Source organism: Marmota flaviventris, chromosome 16, assembly GCF_047511675.1.
Source record: "Marmota flaviventris isolate mMarFla1 chromosome 16, mMarFla1.hap1, whole genome shotgun sequence".
NCBI lineage: Eukaryota > Metazoa > Chordata > Mammalia > Rodentia > Sciuridae > Marmota > Marmota flaviventris.
The window spans coordinates 77,505,276-77,526,996 of NC_092513.1; the positions used below are offsets into that span (position 1 = coordinate 77,505,276).

The 21,721-nt window shown below is 46.1% G+C and overlaps 1 long non-coding RNA gene across 2 annotated transcripts in view; it reads right to left on the reverse strand.

Annotated features, from left to right (window-relative positions):
* Positions 1–3,191: 3,191 nt before the first annotated feature.
* Positions 3,192–21,721, reverse strand: part of LOC139702218 (uncharacterized) — a 29,395-nt gene continuing 10,865 nt past the window's right edge. The window contains exons 2-3 of one of the 2 annotated variants that reach the window (XR_011704813.1): positions 8,409–8,535; positions 3,192–3,411 (exon numbers count right to left, since the gene is read on the reverse strand). This is a non-coding gene — a long non-coding RNA (uncharacterized lncRNA). The remainder of the gene's footprint in view (positions 3,412–8,408; positions 8,536–21,721) is intronic. The other variant, XR_011704812.1, reaches the window with a different exon arrangement.

The following is a 21,721-nucleotide window of genomic DNA, read 5'->3' on the forward strand; positions in this document are numbered from 1 at the left end:
ATCATTTCCTAGTACTTACCCCTTCCTCCCTTTCTTTCTCCCCACTGGTCCCTTTCCTCTACTAAGGAACCAAATTGCAACATGAGTTTTGTCAGAGGCAAACAGCATTTGAAACCATAGAATGTGTATTTTTAAATCTTGAAATGAACAATTTTCTAGCCTCTCAATATCATCCTTTTTTCCTTCTTTTTTGCAGTGTCTTCGGAATGTGACTAATATGATTTTTGAATTTTGAAGTTCACCAAGATGTCCTACTTTAGCAACAATTTTAGTAAATGTTCTATTGGTGTTTGAAAAGCAGATACGGTTTCCTTTGGCATAAAAGAAATGAGTCTGCATATATGTATTTACACATATGTATATATCAAGCTTGTTGATCATGCTATTCCAGTTTTATCATCCTTTGGTGTCTCACGGCAGATACCGTTAACTTCGATCCCAACAGTCATTCTACACCACTGCTCTTTGAGCACACGCCCTAATTATTTTGGGGTGGGTAGCAACATCCCTAATCTAGGAGATAAGTCAAGATTAAATCTAGTCCAGCATTTACCAACAGAAACAAAGCTGTCTTTTCCCCCTTCTGCTTGTGATGCTACGATATAGAAGATCTAGAGCTATGGCAACCACCTTGTGACTTCGAGGCAGCTTTACTCATTTTGAAAGTTCATTCACTCACCCCTCTTTGGTGCATTCTTTTGTTTTTGTTTTAAGAATCCATCCTAGATGACCAGGAGTGACACAGTGCCTGAGTCCTTGCCAATACCTACTGCTTCCCCACTCCTACTCTCCATTCCACTGACCTTGGACCTGACCTTCCCAACCCTCCTGCCTTCTGGGCATCTTCTGCATTTATTTTGTTCCAGATTGTTTCTGGTGGGATCTGATCTCCGTCTGCCTCCTGTCTTTCAGAAATCATTCCAAAGCTCTGATGTCAATCACTGAATTTTTCATTTCTCTGCAACATTAAGGATTTATTCTTTTTCATTTTTTTTCTCTTTTTTCTTTTTTGTTGTGTGGGAAATAAGACTGAAATAATGGTAGATTTATGAACTCAATCACTCATCATAATTCGATTTTAAAAAATGTTAACAGTAAAGTCAGTAATTCATTCTTTAGACATGTGTGGGGCAATAATGGTCTCCAAATGATCCCATTCAGGTTCAGGAATATACTGATTGCATTTCTGCCCCTGCCCGCTCCCTCCCTTGGCTGTTTACATTCCTTAACAGGTTAGACCTTTCGCTGAACTATTTAAAATATGCATGATCTTCTAAGAAGGTCCCCAGCCAAAAACAGAGGAAAAAGTAGAAATATGCGCTGCACCAGAGGTTCCAGCCAGTGGGGCATCCAATTGCTGCTCAACCTGGGTTTGCATGATTGCCCAGGGGGTGCCTTACTCCCCGGCAACCTTGTCCCAATTCCTAGACAACATTTTATACAAATAAAAATTTGGTCTCACAGGTACATACCAGGCAGGTTTGTTTAAAGTAGAGGATGTACCAAAACTAAATGACAGAGCCACAGGAGTCTGGACCCCCGGCTCAGGCCCATGAGGTCAGCTTCTGGGCTCCTGAACAAAATCCCCGCCAGATCCTACAGGATCAGGGCTCCGCAGCAGCCCAGCTAAATGATTCAGGAGCTCAGAGCCAGGGTCCACCCTCCCATGTGACCCAGTGCAAGCCCTTCTACAGATGCCATGTCCTTGACCATGAGATGGTGAACTAGCACCGTCAGCTTCCTAGTGCTGTTTTGATGACTGAATGACATGCACAGGGATGGCACTCTTCAGGCCCTGATCTTTGTTCTCATTGTGACCCTGGAGGACCTGTCTCTGCCACCAGCCTCACATTCGGAAATGAAGCCTAGAAGAGTTCTGCCTCTTCTCAGGCCCAGAGCTAGGAAGTTATGGAGTTTCCTAATCATGGCCTGAACCTCTGAACTCACGGTTTTCCTCCTCTAAGTGGCTCTTGTCAGGTGTTTTGGTCGCAGCTTACACGGGTGTGTTTCTGCTGTACCATCTGTTTGTGCATACAGGTGGTCCCCCACTTACAATTGCTCTACTCAACCATTTTTTGATGAAGGTGTACCCACAAGACCATTCTGTTTTTCACTTTCAGGACAGTCATTTGAGAAATCATATGAGATCCTCCACACTCTGCTCTAGAATGGGCTTTGTGGTAGATTGTCTTGATCAACTGTAGGCTAAGAATCCTTAGCAAGTTCAAGGTAGGCAAGGCTGAGCCGTGATGTTCCGGAGGTTCATTGTAGTGAATGCACTTTTGACTTTGGATATTTTCGATACACTATGGATTTATTGGGATGTGGCCCCATGATAAGTGGAACAATATTTCTGTATCTATATATACGGAGGCAAGTATGGACGCAGGTATTTCTATGTGTGTTCATGTTTTGTATGAAGACGTACCTGTGCATATGTGTGTGTGAATATGTGTATATCTGTAGGTAAGTAATGTGTGTAAGGGTGTATGATGTGCACTTGGTCCTGTATGTATTTATGTCTGTCTTGGGGTCACAGTCATCAGGGAAGACATCAGGGCAGAAAGATGAGTGTCTTATTCCTCCAGTCTGTACTAACTCTCACAAATTTGTCAGTTAACAACAACAACAAAAAAATCAGCAGAAATCATTGTCAAATACAGCTATGCTGAGACTCATCCCACAATGTCCAAGGGGATGTTCCAACTGGCTTCAGAGGGTTTGCATTAGCATAAATATTACATTAACAGGACTGCTTAGCATGTGCTTATCTCTCAAGAGACTCCAACACAATCCTTGAAACACACAGGCTTGACAAATGTGGATCACATTTAAATAAAATATCAAGACAACTCAGTTCAGTGACTGACAGCCAGAGGGGGAGGGAGGCACAGACTATAATTTATTCTTAAAGAATTTATTACTAAAATATTTATGGACCAGTTTCCTAAATTGCTTTATAATCTATATGGGAAATTATCCTTTAAACATATTCCATAAAATGAATGTCCTTTTAAAGCCATAATCAATTTTCTTTCCATCTCTTTCATCAATTCTCCAAGTTGGCATGAGTTATAGACTCTTCCCTAAGCTCTTCTTTCCTCCCAAATTACTATAAAATTCAATTATGACCTAATATTTGGTACTTCGTGTAATTGGAGAAGCTGCCTAGAGAAAGCTAAGCAGAAATGTATTTATTTATCATTATATTTATTAACAATTTGGTGGCAAAGGCTTGCTAAGCCAAGGAGGCATATTTTAACTGTAAGTGTGTCCAAGATCCTCATACACAATAGGCAGGTTGCGTGGAATGTCACTGTCTTGTCAGTATTTTCACAGACCTGTTCACTTGGTGTGCAGATATGTAGCAAAGGTGGTTTCCAATCCATCACGGTATCCATTCTTGTTCACCTGAAAAAAAAACAGAATCCAATTGAGCCCCATCAGGTAGGATGCACAAGAGGCATCGAAAGGGCTTGGGATATCTTTCAGAAGCCAGCTGCCCACTCCCCTCTCCCCAGTGAAGTCCATACATGGATGAGGTGATCTGCACCCACATTGCCATAGAAAACCAATTTCATGTGTGTTGGCCAGCAAAAACAACAGTTTCCCCTCACCTCTGCCTTCCAGATGCTGCCAGGGAGCCTCTGAACCTCAGGCACATCGGTCACCAGGATGATGCTGGTGTCAGCCTCCCAACCTCAGGAGGAGGCAAGATATGTCAGATGCTGCCCATTCTACCCACCTTGATCTCATAGTAGGTGCCACAGCCAACGCTTCCTGTGTTAGCAGGAAGTGCCCACCGGGAGACCACACTCTCACAAGGACACTAGCGTCACCCCTAGGAGGCAATGCTAATTCTAGGCAATCTAGAACCTTGGGTGTCCAAAGTGGTAGTCCCCAGCCACAGATGGCTACTGCGTAGCTGAACTGGCTGATTCTGGATTGAGACATATTCTAGGTATAAAATGCACACCAGACCCCAAAGCTTGGGTACAAAAGCACCTCAGTTGTTACACTGATTACACATTGGAATTATAATATGTGGGGTTTACAGGATTAAATAAAGTACATTATTACAATCAACTTTATATCAGCAGAACTGATAGATAAAATGTAGTATGGATGTAACAGTGAAATATTATTTGTCTTTAAAAAGGAAAGAAATTCTGACATATATTACAATATGACTGACCCTTGATGATATTGTGCTAAATGGAATAAGTCAATACTCAAAAAAAAAAAAAAAAAAAACCACTGAATGATTCTATTTATGTGAGATCCCCAGAGTCCCCAACCCTAATCCTCGCCCTGATTTAGAAGAGGTGTGTGTGTGTGCGTGAACAAATTAGAATTAACAATACACATGTCAAATGGCAGGTGTCTTCCCACTGCGTGCCAGCTAAACAAAATGTTGCTTTTGATGCATAATCTTTTTAAACTAAAATTGTACTTATTTTTGCTAAATAAGTAGATTTTACTGCTCATGTCCCGAAAGTAATTATGTGAGATTATGTGATAATCGGCTTCACTACAGTAATGATTTTACTTTTCATATGTATCCCATAGCATCATTTGGTAAGCCACAAATGTACACAATAAAACATTTTTACAATGTTGGGTTGAACATATATTAGATTTCTGTATACATTTGGACCTATCTCAAGTCAACTGATCTGTTTCATTTTTTCCTGCCAATTCTATTCTGTCGGGTTACAGTAGTATCATATTGTTTCTGTCATATTTTATATTATTTTTTTATATTATATTATCTTACATTATATTGTTTTTCCTTATTATATTGTTTTACTTTAGATAGAGCAAGATACCCAACTCTATATTCCTTGTCTAAAATTTTCTTAGCGATTTTTACATATTTATTTTTCTTTACTAAATTTAAAATACTTTCTGCTAATTCAAATAAAACCTATTAAAATTATACTGGGAATTGCATCACCTCTGTAAAATAAATATATAAAAATTATTAATGTTTTCAGTATATTATACATATAAATAATAAATGTAAAATTTAATTAGATATAAGATGTTTGCACATGTATTTATCAAAGATTTGTGTTTTTAGGCTCTAAGCACTACTCTTCATAAGCCCAGGATGCCTCTCCATGTATTCAGTAACTAGTTTACACCCTACAAAGATATTTTATATCTTTCTTCTGGTGTGTTTTGCATATTTTTGGTGAAAAAAAGACGTTTTTAGAAATTTTATGTTTGGGGAGATATTTTATTCTCATGAAAAAACTAGTTGTTATTTAAAAAGAATGTCATTTTTTTGGTATGCTGAATTTGTTTCCAGCCACTTCTTTCTGTTTTTTAATTCTGTTGTTTATTTTAGCAAAAGCCCTGAAGTTTTCTTAACATATGTTCTTATCATCAGTAAAATAGAAGATCAAATTCCCTGGACTTCTGATGTTTAATTCACAAGATATAAGCTCCTTAAAGGCGGGATTTTTATTTGGTTCTTCATTGACATATCTCAATCTGGCAAGCTGGGCACATACTAAACACTGAGTACTCAGAAAACTCAGTAAGTACTATTCATAAGGAAGAAAGGAAGGAAGGAAGAGATGGAGAGGAGAGAAGGAAGAAAGGGAGGGAATGAAAGAGAGAGGGGCTCCATATTTCACTGTCCACAGCCATATTCATCTTTGGGTTTTAACAAGTCTCTTGATCATATGTAGACAACAAGCCATGGGGCCATCTTGATGCCTGGCCCTTGACATCCAACCTGGATTAAGGACCCTCATGACAGCCTCTGGCATCTCCAGCTGTTACCACTAACAAAATAGGTCCCTGCCCCCAAATTCCTAGGCCTGTGCCTTCCTCCTTCAGCAATAAGATGGAACAGGAGCTGGCACCTGCTGAGCACCACTCTGTGCCACCCAACGCTGGGTGAATGCTCTGGATTCTCTGTCCTGCAAATGTCCTCAGAGCCTGGGGTGGGACTTACTCTGGTTCTTAGGCCTGTCTTCCTCTCAGTCCTGGTAACATTTTTATTGGAACTAACGGTCCCACAGAGGAAGCACTGCTTCTTTAACTAGGAAGCACACCACAAAAAGCAGATTTTGTTCCACTGTCACATTCTCCAAGTTAGCCTGACCTGCTTCACCAAAATTGCTTATTTATTTATTTATTTATTTATTTTCTTTAGACAGAAAAACTAGCCTCAGGAAGACAAAAATTTCTTCTGTTGAGTGCAACCCAAAGTAACACTGTCAGTTCTGAAATCATTTTCAAAAGTGACATTTTAAAACTCTGTGAATTCCTCAAAAAATTAAGCATAGAATTTACCACATGATCCAGCTAAGAATTGAAAGCAAGGACTTGAGCAACTATTTGCACACTTAGCCTCATAGCAGTATCATTCACAATAGCCAAGAAGTGGAAATAAAACATGCCCATTGACCAATGAGTGGATAAATGAAGTGTGACATATACATACATGGAATATTATTCAGTCTTGAAAAAGGGAACTTGGATGGATGCCACAATGCCGATGAACGTGGAAGATATGACTGTAAGTGAATGAAACTAGTCACAATAGGAGAAATACTGTGTGATTTCATTTAAATGAGATAACTAGAGTCGTTAAATCTATAGAGACAGAAAATGGAATGGTGAGTACCAGGGACTGGGGGAGAGATGGGGAGTTTGTGTTTCACAGGAGCAGAGCTTCAGTTTGAGAAGACGGAAAGTGCTGGAGAAACATGGCAATGGAGTAACAATGAAATAAAATGTACTCAGGGCCACTGCGTTGTCTGCTTCAAATGATTCAAATGGCAAGTTTTATGTCATGTCTATTTTACCACATGGAAGAAATGTTTTGACCAGGGCAGTGTGCCTGGCACCTCCCAGTGACTCCTGCAGGTCAGCGTTAGTTCAGAAGGAAGCAGTGGAAAGCAGAGGTTCTAGACCCAGGCAGCCTTCGAGCTCTGGTCCCAGAGTTTCTCAGCTGTGTGACCACGGGAAAGTCACCTCACCTCCTGAGCACAGCTTATCTCCAAGTGCCCAGCACGGAGCCTCTCCCATGGCCAGGGGTGGTAAGTGGGCATGGTGACAAGACACAGAGTAACCCCTGGGACCTCAAGTCCTGGGGATTACTGACAGCTGGTTCTCTAGACAAGAGAGACCCACTTCTCTGATTGTTCTGTATCTAATTTCCTTTGAACTTTTAGATGCAACAACTAATACAACCTTGGATATTTCATGCCTTTCTCAAAAGCTACAGTAACCAAGAGAATGAGTACTGGTATGAAGAGAGACAAGTAATTTCATGAAATAAAATGGAGAGTCTTCACAGGTATAGTCAAAGGGTTTCCAACGAGAGCATCAAGACAACCCACTGCAGGTGTCGCAGGATGATCAGAATGAAGTGGAGCCTCCTACCTCCCCCATTTACAAAAGCAACTCAAAGTGGATCATCTAACAAGGGGGAGAACCCAAGCCACAAGACTCTGAAAACACTGGAGGAATAAATCCTCATGATGGTGGGTTAGACCATCATTTCTTAGCTATCACCAAAAGCACAGCAATGAGAGAGAAAAAAGTATAAATTGGAGCTTGCCCAACCACAAACTCTTGTGCTACAAACAACAGCATCAAGGAACTGAAAAGACAGTGATGAGAGTAAGATAAGATGTCTCGGAGACACACAGGACTGATATCTAGAATACAGGGAGAGCTGAGATCCATACGTATACACACGTCTATTTAGCATATGCAGCATATATATATATTTTATATATGGATCTGGCACTTCAGAGAAAGAGAAAGGTGGGATGACAACCAAGAGATGAGTCATGGGGGTCAACTGTCCGTGTCACTAGGATCAGCAGGCAAAGCTGAACGCCTGAGAGAAGGAGGCCTGAGAACCCAGCATTTAAAGAATCAGCGGAAAAGCAGCTGGCTACTGTGAGGTCCAGGAAGAAGAAACAGAAAGAAAGGCAGCCATCAGAGACAGTGAAAGCCGAGCATCCAGAGATGCCCGAAGCCTTCCAGCAGGATGGGTCCTGATGAAGTGTGCATCGGGACAGAGTAAGGTACATACCATGATGGAGAAAGGGGACACCTTAGAAGGTAAAGAAGCTTACAATAATGTACACTATTTTTAAAATCTTGCTCCATTTTGTTTTAAATGCCAGTTACATCTCAATAGATTATCATTTTTTTTTTTTGTACCAGGGATTGAACCCAAGGGTGCTCAACCTCTAAGCCCTCTTTCTTTTTTATTGAGAAACAGGATTTTGCTAAGTTGCTGAGGCTGGCTTTGAACTCACGATCTTCCTGCCTCAGTCTTCCAAGCGTCTGGGATTACAGATGTCTACCACCACGCCCAGCTCACTACATCATGTCCCACTTGTGGGTCCTAATGACATTTTGAAAAAACTCACTGTAACAGGTCGCCTACCATGTCCGCAAACCACGCGTGCAGCCACCTCCTGCCCGGGGGCTTCTGGGAGCACTGACCCTGTGGGCAGGAAAATCTCCAGAAAGGCAGGTTGCATTCTCTGGCTGCATCTGGTGGAAGAAGAGAAGGGCACATGCAGAAGGTTAGTGGACATAGAGGGTATGCCCAGGGAGCAGTGGCTCCATGGGAAAGGCCATGTGTGTTCAGGCTGTGCCCTCAAAGGACAGGGACCCTTTGTGGTGTTCCTCCATTCAGAGAGTCCTATGACCTATGTCCCATAGGGGTGCCTGAGTCTTTGCAGGAAGGGAACATTGCTGCCACTAGGGCATATTTACCCCTGCCATCCCCAGCCCGGGGATGATATAGGAGTCTGGAGGCAGATGTCCCTCCGTCCTAGAGAGCTCTGAGTCCTTCTGTGCCTTGGTGCTCTCTGCTTCAGTCCAGGCACCAGCTCAGGGCAGAGAGGGAGGCAGCTTTGGTCAAACCTCATCACAAAACCAAACCAACAGGACAGGATGAGGAAGAACACGAGTGCACTCTCGTCCCACGTAAAAGGGCCATTTACCACCTGCACAGAGGAAGGCCAAACTGCTCCTGGCCATCTGCCTTTCTGGATCTCTTTTTTTTTTTTTAAGGTGAGAGAACTTTTTAATGATCCATTGAGAAAGTTTTTTTGGGAAATTGAAGAGCGGTGGGTACAGGCACCCTTTGATGCTGACTTGATGGTTTACAGGTCATACACACACACACACACACACACACACACACACACACATAAACATCCTAAGTAGAAATGAGAGCAAACAACTTGGGGACATATTTCAGAAACGGTTCTACCAGGTTTAGCATTGCTCACAGGCAAAAGATGAATCATTAGGATCAGAGAACATCACTTTTAATTTTCAGTTATATTTTATGGACTCTGTGAAAGTCAGAGTGTTCTAGCAAGTTCACATGGAAATGTGTTCCTGGGGCATCCAGGAAACAGTTCCAGGAAACATCACAGCATGCTTGCCTTCCTCCCTTCCTCCCTTCCTTCCTTCCTTCCTCCCTCCCTCCCTCCCTCCTTTCCTTCCTTCCAGGAAGAAGCAATTGATCCAACTAAAGCGAATGGGGAAGGGTTTCCTGGAGCAGGGGATTCGCATTGGGATCTTCAAGATCACCTTCATGGGGAAGGGAGTTGCAGGGTGTGTGTGTGTGGGGATCATCTCAAGCCTAGAATAAACAGGAGAAAGCAGGAGGACTCCAAGGACAAAAGTATAACCATTGATGAAAGATCTTAATTGGCTTATTTTCAATTCTAGAATCAAGCAATGCTTCGTTCTGCAAAATACAGTCCTGATGGGTTGTGCAGAAGAGTTTGGTTTTATAGATAGAAAAGAGGTGAAGAAAATAAAAATTAAAAAAAGAAAAAGAAAACTCAGGAGGTGGAATCTTCATTTCAAAATTACTTTCCTGGTAAGCCAGGGACGGGGGGAGAGAACAATAGGAAAATAACTGGTCTGTCCACATCAGGTTATTTCAGGTGGATTTTCGTGTAAGGATTAAGGCAGAGAGAACTTCAGTATCATGCCAATTGAAACTGCTGGTCTGGGGAATTTGGCTGTTATCTCTCTAATCCTGAGTTCTTGGAAAGTCAGAGAACAGCTGAGTTTCAGCCTGGTGACAGGGAACTTTAGCATGAGTGACACCATTTTGATTTTTTGACTGGTCTGATGGGGCCCAGGGCAGGAGCCTCATCCAAAACAACGGCCTCCTGTTATTTTTATGTAACAGGCTCCTATGGGATTGTGGAGGAGTTCCCGGCAGTGTCCTGGGTGGGCAGGAGAAGCTGCATCACAGGTAATGCCTCTGCCTGCAGGTACTGAAGCACACCTTTATCAGGGCAGTAGCCCTGGGCTCCTGGGTAACAGGAAAACCAAGAAACCCAGACTGCAAAGCCAGTCCAACCCCAACATGGCGTGTTTCACGTTGGCCGGGAACTACATCCCTGCCTCCTCATTGTCACATGACATCTCTGTTTCCTGTATTCAGAAGTAAAAATAATGAAAGAGAGGCGACAGATGTCCCTCCACTGAATCCTTGGAATGAGGCTTTTCTCCACCTTGGTGGAGTAGCAGAAGCAGAAAGCAACTGAGCCCTGGTACTGTCATTCTAGCAGCTCACGAGTGAAATGTACCTCAAGCTTGTAAAATGTCCATTTCAAAAGGTGAATTCTGTTCCTTGGTTGAAATAAGAACGCATGCACCAATGTCTCCTTCAAGACCGATACAAAAGCCAAGTGGAATCTGATATCTCTCACTCCCCCGTAGGAGTGTTTCCCCAAGGACAGCCCCGGTGAACCCCCAAATCCTCATAACCCCTTCTCTGGAACTGCTGATAGGGGGTCAGGACTTGCCACCCCAGAATATACCACTTTGTTAAAACGGCCAAGAAGGTGTCAGATCTAACTGCTTCTTGGGGTTTTCATTTCTTTTTCTGTGATATCTCTGATAAGTAAAATTAAACTATTAACATCAAATGTGATTTAATTTTTTAATATATATTTGTTGATAAAATATTAACTTCAAATAAAATTCTCTCTGGTTTATCTCTTACCAATTTAATTGACAGGGTCACAGACACAGAACCTAAGAGGGTAGAGGAAATGTTTTCCTCCCCCACACCCGTCCCCCTGCTCCCCCAATGTTGCATCTGGAATGAACCTGTAACCTACTTTAGCCAGCCGAGTGTGGCTGGTGACTCTGTGCCTGGACTGTGCTGGATGCTCACAGAGGGGGTGACTGCTCTTGTGCCCTTGAGACTCTGGAGCCACCCTGGAAGCAGGCCAAATCTAGCCCACTGCCTGTTGTTGTGAATAAAGTGTCATCGTGGCCGGCCATGACCACCTTCTTGCACTGTGTATGGCTGTGTCACAATAAGAGAGAGAGAAACGTGGGTGACAAGACCACATGACCTACAAAGCTCAAATAGTTGGCTCTTGACAGGAAAGTTTGACAATTCCTGATTTGAAAAGTTGTTCTACCTGCTAGAGAGACTGCACAGAGAGGCCTTAGGACTACAGAGGGAAAGAGAGGCACAGCATTTCCCTGGTGATCAGCCCTGTTGCCATTGAACCACTAACAGGGAGGATCCCAAGGGGGACCAGCAGAGTTGTCTGACTAGTCCCACAAAACTCATGGAACTCAGAACAATGAAATGGTGTCTGTACATCACTACATCTTGGGCAATTTATTACACAGCAGTGGATAACAGGGTGTCTTTTGGGGAGGAGGAGGACTAGAAATGGAGTCCACATGCTAGGCAAGCCCTCAACCACTGAGCTGTACCCACAGCCTGTAGTGGATAACTGGAAGATACTCCCCAAACACACACACACACACACACACACACACACACACACACACACCCCACTGGGCTGTGACCTTGAACTTGGAACAGAAAGTCAGCGCATCCCTGAAGTCAGGTGCCAGGCCACGGTGGCACTGAAGCTGTGCACCATCATGGCATAACGGATTGCAGTTTTTCTAGAGAAATATCATCACTCATCATGAAACCAGCTACGGAACCACAAGACTTCTGTTTCCTTCACCTCGTACGTCACCCCTGCTCTCTGCAGCAGTTTGACCACACGTGGAGCTTGTGGGTTCTGAGCCTTTTTAAAGTGAATCTTATCAAAACGAACACACTGAAGACTGGGATGCTTCCCCAGGGTGAGCGCCTCTCATTCCTCTTCACACAGAACGTCCACTCGGGTGTTCTCGCAGATCCGTGACTTTACTCTGGGTTTCTAGGATATCTTAAGGAAAGGTGCCTGTCATTTCAAAATGACCATTTTTCTGAAGACATGGTGCACTAGGGATCTAGCCCATGGTCTTAGTGGTATTTTCACTGAAAAATCCATCCGATTATGTCCATTCTTCAGGGACAGCACAAATCAAAACAAGTGCCGTTGGTCACAGTTCCTCCATCACATCTGGAGAGCAGGCTCCATGGAGGGCCCTCCTTCCCCCTGCAGTGGAAGGTCCCTGGGCTCCTGCAGAGGCCGTGGTGGTTTGGGCTCCCTGTCCCCATCAAATGCTCTCTCTCCCCCGTCTGAGGTGGCCTGCCCCAAAGATGCCCACGCCCTGGGACCTGGAACCTGGGATGTGTTCTATTGGATGGCAGAAGAGACTCTGCAGGTGTAACCGGGGCAGGGACTTGAAAATAGGGAGATTATCCTGGACCATCCAGGCAAGTCCAGTCAATTATGTGAACCCACAAAAGCACAGACGGTCCCTGGCTAGAGGCCTGGAGAGGGCAGGAGGGGAGGTCAGTCTGCTCAGGCTGCTATAGCAGAACAATGGGAAGGCATTTCTCACAGTTCAGGAAGCTGAGAAACCTAAGGACAGGTGTCAGCACGTTCCACATCAGGTGAGAATCTGCTTCCTGATTCAAAGACGGCGCCTACTCACTGAGTCCTCTCATGACGGAAGAGACCAGGCCGCTCTGGGGCTACCTCTTACATGGACACTGATCCCACCTGTGGGCCTCCACCCTCCACCTGAGGACCTCCCAAAGCCTCCACCTGCTCAAACTATCATGCTGGGGGTTTAGATTTCAACACCTGAACTTGGGGGTGGGGGGATACAAACATTCAGGCCACAGCAGGTGGCTTCAGAGAACAAGGATGCCTGTGACATCATAGGTTTCAGGATTCAGGATGGCACTGAGGAGGGAGCCAAGGTAGGCCCCTGCTGGCAGCCAGAGCTGGGGCAAGGACACCCTCAGTGGGGCCAGAGGACCTCACGTGCACTTTCCAGCCACGCTGGTCAGACATGCAAAGATCAATCAGCTCTTCTTCTGGGGAATCAAAGTCTCCCCATCCCTCTGTGGGGACATCCTCTCCTTCCAAGTAAAGCCAGGACTTCATGGTGATTCAGGAAGCCCCCTTGTTCCTGGTTTGCATACAGTTATCTCTAAGAATGAATGAGTTTGTTGAGAAAAGATACAAAAGTAGTCCCGACCTCTCCTTCCAAGGACACCCACATTTGGAGTGCCGGCCCACACTGACCTGCTCACCAAGCTGTTCACCATTCTGGAAGTTTCCACTCTACGCTGCGTATGAAGGCTTCAGCATTTGGTCTGTGGTGTGGTGGCTGCACTGTGGTCTAAGGAAAGGGCCCTTGTGCGTGGACTGGGTGCTGATTCCTACGGCTCGATCACGGAAGGGTATTCAGCATAACCCAAGCCTGGTCTGCTGGTGTCTGAGCACCCAGAAGGACTGTGACCAACAGGAGATGCATTCTCCCTGTCCTCCTAGCCCCCAGCCCTCTCGGTTTCCTACCCACTGCCTCCCACACAGCTCGGCCACCACGTGCTGCCCCGTGAGCCCTGCAGCAGGTGCCTTTGCCCTCCACAGCGTGTCTTCCTCTCTCCTTTCCTCCCCTCTGTTGCCCCAAGAACCTGGGCAGAGCACAGGACCCAGCCAGGCACACATGTGCACCATCTTTCCCCATCACGCCCCGCTGGTCAGGGTTCTCCAGAAACACAGAACCAGAACCGAGAGGACGTACAGAGAGAAAGGAGTGAGTGCTGAGGACCCGACTGCTCCATTAAGGAGAAGTCCCAAGACCCGCTGCCTGGGAGCCATAGGAGACCCAGAGAAGCCTGTGGTGGTGTTTGGCTCAAGTCAAAGGCCTAGAACCAAGGGTGCTGGTGAGGTGGACCTCAGTCCAAGGGTGGGAAGAGGAAATGCAGCATCTCTGCTCAGAAAAGGAGGCGGGAAAGAAAGGAGCAGAATCCCCTTTTCTCCCCTTTCTCCATTGAGGCCTCAATGGATGAAGTGAGGTCCCCACCCAGGAGGCCCATCTGCTTTGCTTAGTCTGTGAGTCAAATGCTAATCTCATCCAGAAACACCCTCCACCATGCCCAGAATGTCTCAGCTAGGCACCCCTCGCCCACACAGAGCGACACATGGCTTAACCATAGGTGAGGTCCCTTCTTGGGTAGGGAAGCCACTCAGGTAGCTCTCCTGCCCTGTTTGACATTTACCTAACAGCTGCTCTCAGGCTGATCCTGAGCTGCAGATTCCAAGTACACTATTTCCACTCCTTATAGTGGCCCAGCAAAAGGTCCCCAAGTACCAAGGCAGAGGAAAAAACGGGGGGGGGGGTGATCAGGGAGAGGTAAAGGGTTTCTGGCAAATTATTTGCTGGAGGACACACAGTTGATGAGTGGAGTGAACACAGGCTTCGGTGCATGGGGGGGGCAGGGGGGGCAGGTGTGTGTGTGTGTGTGTGTGTGTGTATTTGGTGCCAGGGATTGAACTCAGGTTTGCTTTAACACTCAGCCATATCCCCAGCCCTTTATTTATTTATTTATTTATAATTCTGAGACAGGGTGTTGCTAAATTGCTGAGACTGGCTTTGAACTTGTAACCCTCCTGCCTCAGCCACCCGAGCCCCTGGGATTTGTGCCTGCCAGCTAGACTGGTTTTTAAACTGTTATTTTATTTACTAGTACATGCTCCTGGAAAAAAAAAATCGATCCATGCCATTAAGTTCCTACAGAAAGATGAATCCATAACCTAATATCAGAGTCTCTCAAAGTACATTCAGTCCTCATCTCAAACTGGGTCTCAGGTTTGTCCCCACGCTGTCTGTCTCTGAGGTGTCCCAGTATCTACGTCACTGCTCTGCTGCAGTGCTCTAAGGTCGTCCTACCCCAGGAGGCTTGGTGACGGGGCAGGTGGCGACAGCAGCGAGGCCTCACCTCAGGTGCATGCTGTGGCCCCCGCCATCCCCCCTGGGTGCGCTTTGAGTCCTGGAGAACCATCCTGCCTCACAGCGGTTGCCCAGGAGGGTGTCCTGGTCGACCTTGCTGGCCTTGGTCCCTTCCGTCCCCCACATCCCCAGGCTCCATGGTGGGTCTGGCTGGGACTCTCCTGGCACAGACATCTCTGTGCCGTTCAAAGTTTGAGAAATGCCGCAGCAAACTACAGCACGTGGACCAAACCGAGTCAATGCCTGCTGTTTGTGAATGGAGCCTTCCTGGAACACAGGGAACCTTTCCCTTCACATCTCACCTGTGGGCGCAGAGGTGGGGATGAGTTGGGATGGGACGCGAGTGTCTCACCGAACCCGAAAGACCTCCTATCTGATCCTTCACAAATGAAGTTCCGGTGGCCCTGGTCTAGCCTGTGGTTCTTCCCACTGTCCCTGGCAGGGTCTGTGTCCCTGATGGGCCTGGTTACAGCCTGGTCTGGAAAGCCGGCTGGCGTGGGCACCGGCAGTGCAAATACCGTTTGAGGCCTCTTTCCTGGAAGTTAGGGAGGAGGCCAGAGGTCCTTTGACCACGTGCTGGAAAAGATGAAAAGATGATTTAAGATCAAAAGTCCCTGGTCTTGGAGCTGAGGTTGTGGCTCAGTGGTAGAGCACGTGCCTAGCATGTGTGAGGCCCCGGGTTCCATTCTCAGCACCGCATATAAATTAACAAATAAATAAATGTCCATCAACAACTAAAAAAAAAAAACGGCCCTGGTCTCATTGGAAAAGCCCTCTGAGGTTACCTGGCAAGGTTTCTTTTTTGGTGACAGGTAAAGCAAAGACCTAAGAGGATATGTGGGCAGTGGGTCCCGCAGGGAGAGGGATGCAGAAGGAGGTGTGGGCACCGTGGGACTCTGGGTGCCACCTCTAATTAGTTTTCCCAGGTCCTGGGTGTGATGGGACCACCCTGCCACTTCCAGGTGTAGAGATGGGTAGGCCACAGCAGAGGGACGTGCAGACTGGGTGGAGCTCACTTGGTTTTAGGCATAGTATTGAATTCACTGTGAAGTTTTCAAACCTGTGGGGGGTAAACATGCAGTTTTGATGTTAATCTCCGGGAGACATGGAGCTAAAAGCCCAGGCAGAGAAACAGGGCTCATTTCCTGGTGCTCGGCCCCTCTGGGAGCTTGCTAGAAATGTGGACTGTCAGTCTGTCCGGGACTACTGAGTCAAAATCTTCAGGGAGACAGCCTTGCAGCTAGGACACTGCTTTCACAATCTTCTCCAGAATACTCGGCAAATTGGGTAGGTCTCTAAAGGCAGGCCAAATGCTTGGGGTCATATCTTAGAGAAGACCCCACTCCACAGTCGCTGATGGACCCCTCCCCATGCACTGTTACCAAGTAGTCCTTCGCCTGCTGTATTAGACAACACCCAGCAAACAGAGGAACCAAGAGAAAAAAAAAAGATATGTGTGAACATGGAACGACAGGGGATGAGGGTGTGGCTCAGTGGGACAGTGATCTCCTGGTATTCCAGAAACCCTGGGTTCCATCCCAGCACCCAAAACAAACAACAACAACAAAAAACAATTTCAGATGTTCAGATGTGCATGTTGTGGGATTCTCATTTTTCGGAGAAGTACCCAATGTCCAAGCATAAAAAAGCACTACTGAAAATGGGCATCGTGGTGCCTGGGATCCAAATCCATCTACTTCCAAAAGACCAGGGTCACAGCCAAGGGTGAGGCATGCAGGGTGCTCTTAGGTGTAAGCACCCAGACTCCTATACTTCAGTAATCCTAACAGCTTAGCGATGCCTGCATATCTAACTTGTGATATCTCACAGGCAAAATTGCTTGAGATAAGCAGAGGTTTATTTTAAAATATGTCTAAAAGTTATTTTTCTCTGGTGCTAGGGATCTCTGGTCCAAGGCCTCGTGCATATTAGGCAAGTGTTCTACTCCTGCTCTGGGTCCCCAACCCTGTCTAAAAGTTACTTTTAAGGAAAACATTAAGTGACTTAACTCTGTAGCCAAATTCATAAAAAGGATGTTCAAAAAACAGAAATATCATTCTTTTTATTTGTTCTAATTAGGTATACATGACAGTAGAATGCATTTTAACACATTATACATAAATGAAGTATAACTTCTCATTCTTCTGGTTGTACGTGATGTAGAGTTACACAGGTCATGAAGTCATATACGCACATAGGTTAATAACGTCTGATTCATTCTGCTATCATTCCTACCCCCAGGCCCCCTCCCACCCTTCCACTCCCCTCTAATGCCTCTATCCTCCCCTCCTTATTGTGAATTAGCAGTCGCCACATATCAGAGAAAACATTTGGCCTTTGATTCTTTGGGACTCACTTATTTTTCTTAGCATGATATTCTCCAGTTCCATCCATTTACCGGCAAATGCCATAATTTCATTCTTCATTAAGGCTGAGTAATATTCCATAATACACCCCCCCCCCACACACACACACACACAGAAACCACAGTTTCTTTATCCATTCGTCTGTTGAAGGGCACCTGGGTTGGTCTGTAGTTTAGCTTCCGTGAATTGAGCTGCTCTAAACATTGATGTGATCACATAACTATATTATGCTGATTTTAAGTCCTTTGGGTATAAACCTAGGAGTGGGATGACTGGGTCATATGGTGGTTCCATTCCAGTAAAACAGAAGGATCATTCTAAGGGTCTGTTTAGCAGCTTCCCTGCTATGACATCGTGATGTCATTGTCCCATTGTGGAGCACCAGGTCCACTGGGAGCCCCTCCCCTGTCCTGTGCTCCCGGCCTAGGAATCGACCCCAGGCATCCCATTTCTCAAATGAGAAGGAGCAGGGTGGCCATCCTGAGCCTCGCTCCTCATGCCTCCACCCCTTGCTGAGTCTGTCCTCTCTAGTCCCTCCTTGGTCACAGGGGACCCTACCTGAGCTTCTGTTGACTCCCATCACCCAGCCCTTTATGCTGTACCCAAAGTCATGTCACTGCTGTCCATGACCCCGGTACAGGGCACAAGTCCTCCCTCCCCCGTCGTCTGGCCAATCCCTCCCCTGCGTGCCTGTGTCTCGGTGTCCATCACCACTTCCAGGGAGGGCTCCCCCCCCACGAGCAGTACCACCCCTCTTTTCTCTCAAGGCCCTGATATGAAACAGCATGGTATTTGCTTATAACCTACGCACTTCCCCCCACAGACTGTAGATCATCTCTAGATAACTGATAGTACCTCATATGATGCAAATACTCTAGAGTTGAACATTGTAGTGTTGGAAGAATACTGACAAGGGAAAGCCTGTCCATGGTCAACACACACACAATTTTTCCTCTGAATATTTTCAACCTGTGCTGCATTGAATCCCAGAACACAGACCCCACAGATGCGGAAGGCTCACTACTTGCCAATGCCTGCCACTCGCAACACTCCCCTCTGGAGTGTCTGTGTTCAGCTGCATCCCATAGGAGCCTGGGGAGCAGTGGCCATCAGCAAGCAGCTGGGAACAAGTCAGGGTAGGACCAGAGCAGAGGGCAAGAGAGAGGAGTGAACGCAGCCCTCATCCTCAACGGCACAAAGACCTGTCACCAGGTTCTCTGCTCACACTCAGGCCATCCAGCTCACAGGTAGCCCAAGGGCAGCTCAAGGACAGGCTCCCTTGGAGCCACAGGGATTGGCAACATGCACGGCACACAGAAGCCAGACAGAGGGCATCAGGCAGAAGCGCTAGGAGCCCGGGGTCCTCTAAGACCCTCAGCACAGTGAGAGCATAAAGTGGGGTCTCAGTTATTTTAGACCAAATAATGGGGAATCAGATAAAGCTCCCATGGGTTGTGTACTTTGTCACTCCCTGTACAGTGGTGCCCTCCTCCTGGGCCTCACTCACATCCCAGCATGGGATTCAGACAGCACGACTTCAAAGCCCCCATCTCGCTGCCTGCTCCCTGTACCCTGAGTGAACTTGGCTTCATATCTTCAAACATCTCTTCATGTCCACAGAGGGGACCAAAAGCTCTCCTGGCAACCCATGAAAACCCTCAGATGCCGTGGATCTATGACTGTCACCAGGTGGGGTGACAATCTGAAGGTGTGTGTAGGAGGGTGGAGGCAGGTCCCGCCCCTGCCCCACTCCCCTTCTTTCTGTGTTGGGGACAGAGTCTGAGTGGGAGGGACCAGCCTCTTCCCAGGGATGGAGGACTGTCTCCCCTGCTGCTGGTGCTGCCCGAGTCCCCTCACCAGGGCAGGGATCCCACATTATCCTGGGCCCTGGGCAACCCTGGTCACTCCAGTCACTTTAGGTCCATTCATTTTTTTCCTGCTCTCTGGGTTCCCCAGTTCTCTGTCTGCAGCTGGGTTAGGGGTCTCAGGCTGCCGGGGAGCCCTCTGTGAGTCGGCCGAACAAGCGTGAGACCCTCTCACACTCTGAGGTCACTTCCCCACCACGCTTAGGCAGAACATGGGAGGAAAGCTGACCTATGACCATGACTAGGATCCCTTCCCCATCTGCCTGGGACCCCAGGATGGATGAGAGAGTCGGAACTGAAAGGGCCATGCCACCTGGCTGCGGCATCAACACCTGGACAGTCCCCTCAGGCTCCACTTGGAAGTAGGTCTAAGAAGATTCTGGACTATTTCACCCTTGGTTTTCAGAGTGTAAAGATGCCAGTTTTGTGCATTAGGAAAAGACAACTTGTGTTCTGAAGAAATTTATCAGATACTAAAGAATTCGGGGGGGGGGGGGGTCAGTAATTTCCTCAAATACAGCATGATGGCTGTTTTTTTAAAGTGCACCTTACTTACCAGTCTGCACCATGAAATCATTTCAGTACACAAGAAAGTACAGTAATGCCCCCTTACCCACCAGGCATATGTGCCAAGGCCCTCAGTGGATACCTGAAACCTTGGACAGTGTTAAACCCTATAATTTAATGCCTTTTTCTCTTAACAAAGCAGTTACCACACACTCTGGCCTTGACTTTGCACTTTGAGATGTGACAGCAAAATCAGCATGAATATCTTTTCCCTTCCTCAACATTTCACTCATTCCTTCTTAGCACAGATCTTAGAAAATCTAACATATGATATTTTTTCTTTATTAAGTCAAGAACTTTCCACCTTTTCACTTATAAGGGGTATTTTATGGCTTCTTTTTGGCATACATATCTGAATTATCAGCCTCATTATTTCTGTGCTTGAGGGCCATTATGAAATAAAATAGGGTTACTAGAATAGAAGCACTACAACCACAATAGTCCATATGATAAACTGCTGAGTGACTAATGGGTGGGTAAGGTATACAGTGTGGATACACTGACCAAAGGGTTGATTCATGTTTCAGGTGGCAAGGAGCAGAATGGTATGAGATTTCATCAAAACACTCAGAAGAGTGTGTGCCCTTTAAAATTTACAAATTGGAGTTGGGTACATTGACTTGGGCTTCAGGAGGCCAAGGTGGGAGGATCTCTTGAGCCTGGGATTTCAAGTCCAGCCTGGTCAACAAAGTAAGACCGCATCTCAAAAAAAAAAAAAAAAAAAAAAAAACAGGTTGAGAATTCTGTATTTCTGAAATTTTCTATTTAATATTTTCAGATCGCAGACAGCCTTGGTTAACTAAAACTGCAGAAAGTAAAAGCTCAAATAAGGAGATATTCTCTGTGTTATTAACTCTTCTTAAACAGTCATTTGATATCTTGGTCATGGAGGATTCAGATCAAAGACAACTCCAAGACTTAGCCTGGATCTGAGCAGGACTCTCAAGGCCACGAAGGTTCTGGAAGGCTGTTTGGTATTTATGGGGCCACTAGATGAACAGCAGCAATAGAATTGGCTCAGACCATGTGAGATGGCCCAAAGGCCAGCTTCCTGTGAGGGTTCATAACAGGTAAGTGAAAGCTAGGAAAGCGTTGGTGGGGAAGACCCAGGCGGCGGCGGCTGTGAACTTTCTACTGTCAGGTAGATGCTTCGTTAATGCTATTTGTCACAAAACCACAGAATAAAAGACACCAACTGCTCTTTATTGAGCGCTCACTCTGTATGGGGCCCTGTGTTGCAGGCTTTATATATAACATGACAGGTTTAACCCTCGTAAATCCCTAGTGTGGATGCACAGAGACCCCAATATCCAGGTGAGACATGGGGCTCTGAGAGATGGCACAGGTGTGTCAAGGTAACTCATCTGGAGCATTAGGAAAAGCAACCCGTGGCCCCAGATCCCGCCACACTCACACTCTCACCTACGGCCCATGTTCTTCTCACCTACGGCCAATATTTCTTGTGCCCCATTTCTCTATATGGAAGAGACACAGAGAGAGAAAGAGAGAGAAGGAGGGGAAAAGAAAGAGAGCTCATCATGGTGGTGCACACCTGTGATCCCAGAGACTGAGGAGGTAAAGCAGTAAGATAGCAAGTTTGACAGCAGCCTGGTCGACATAGCAAGACCCTGTCTCAGAACACAAGGGCTGTGGATGTGGCTCAGTGGTAGAACACCCCTGGGCTCAAACCCCAGTACAGAGAAAGAAAAAGAAGAAAAGGAGGGGGAGGGGGAG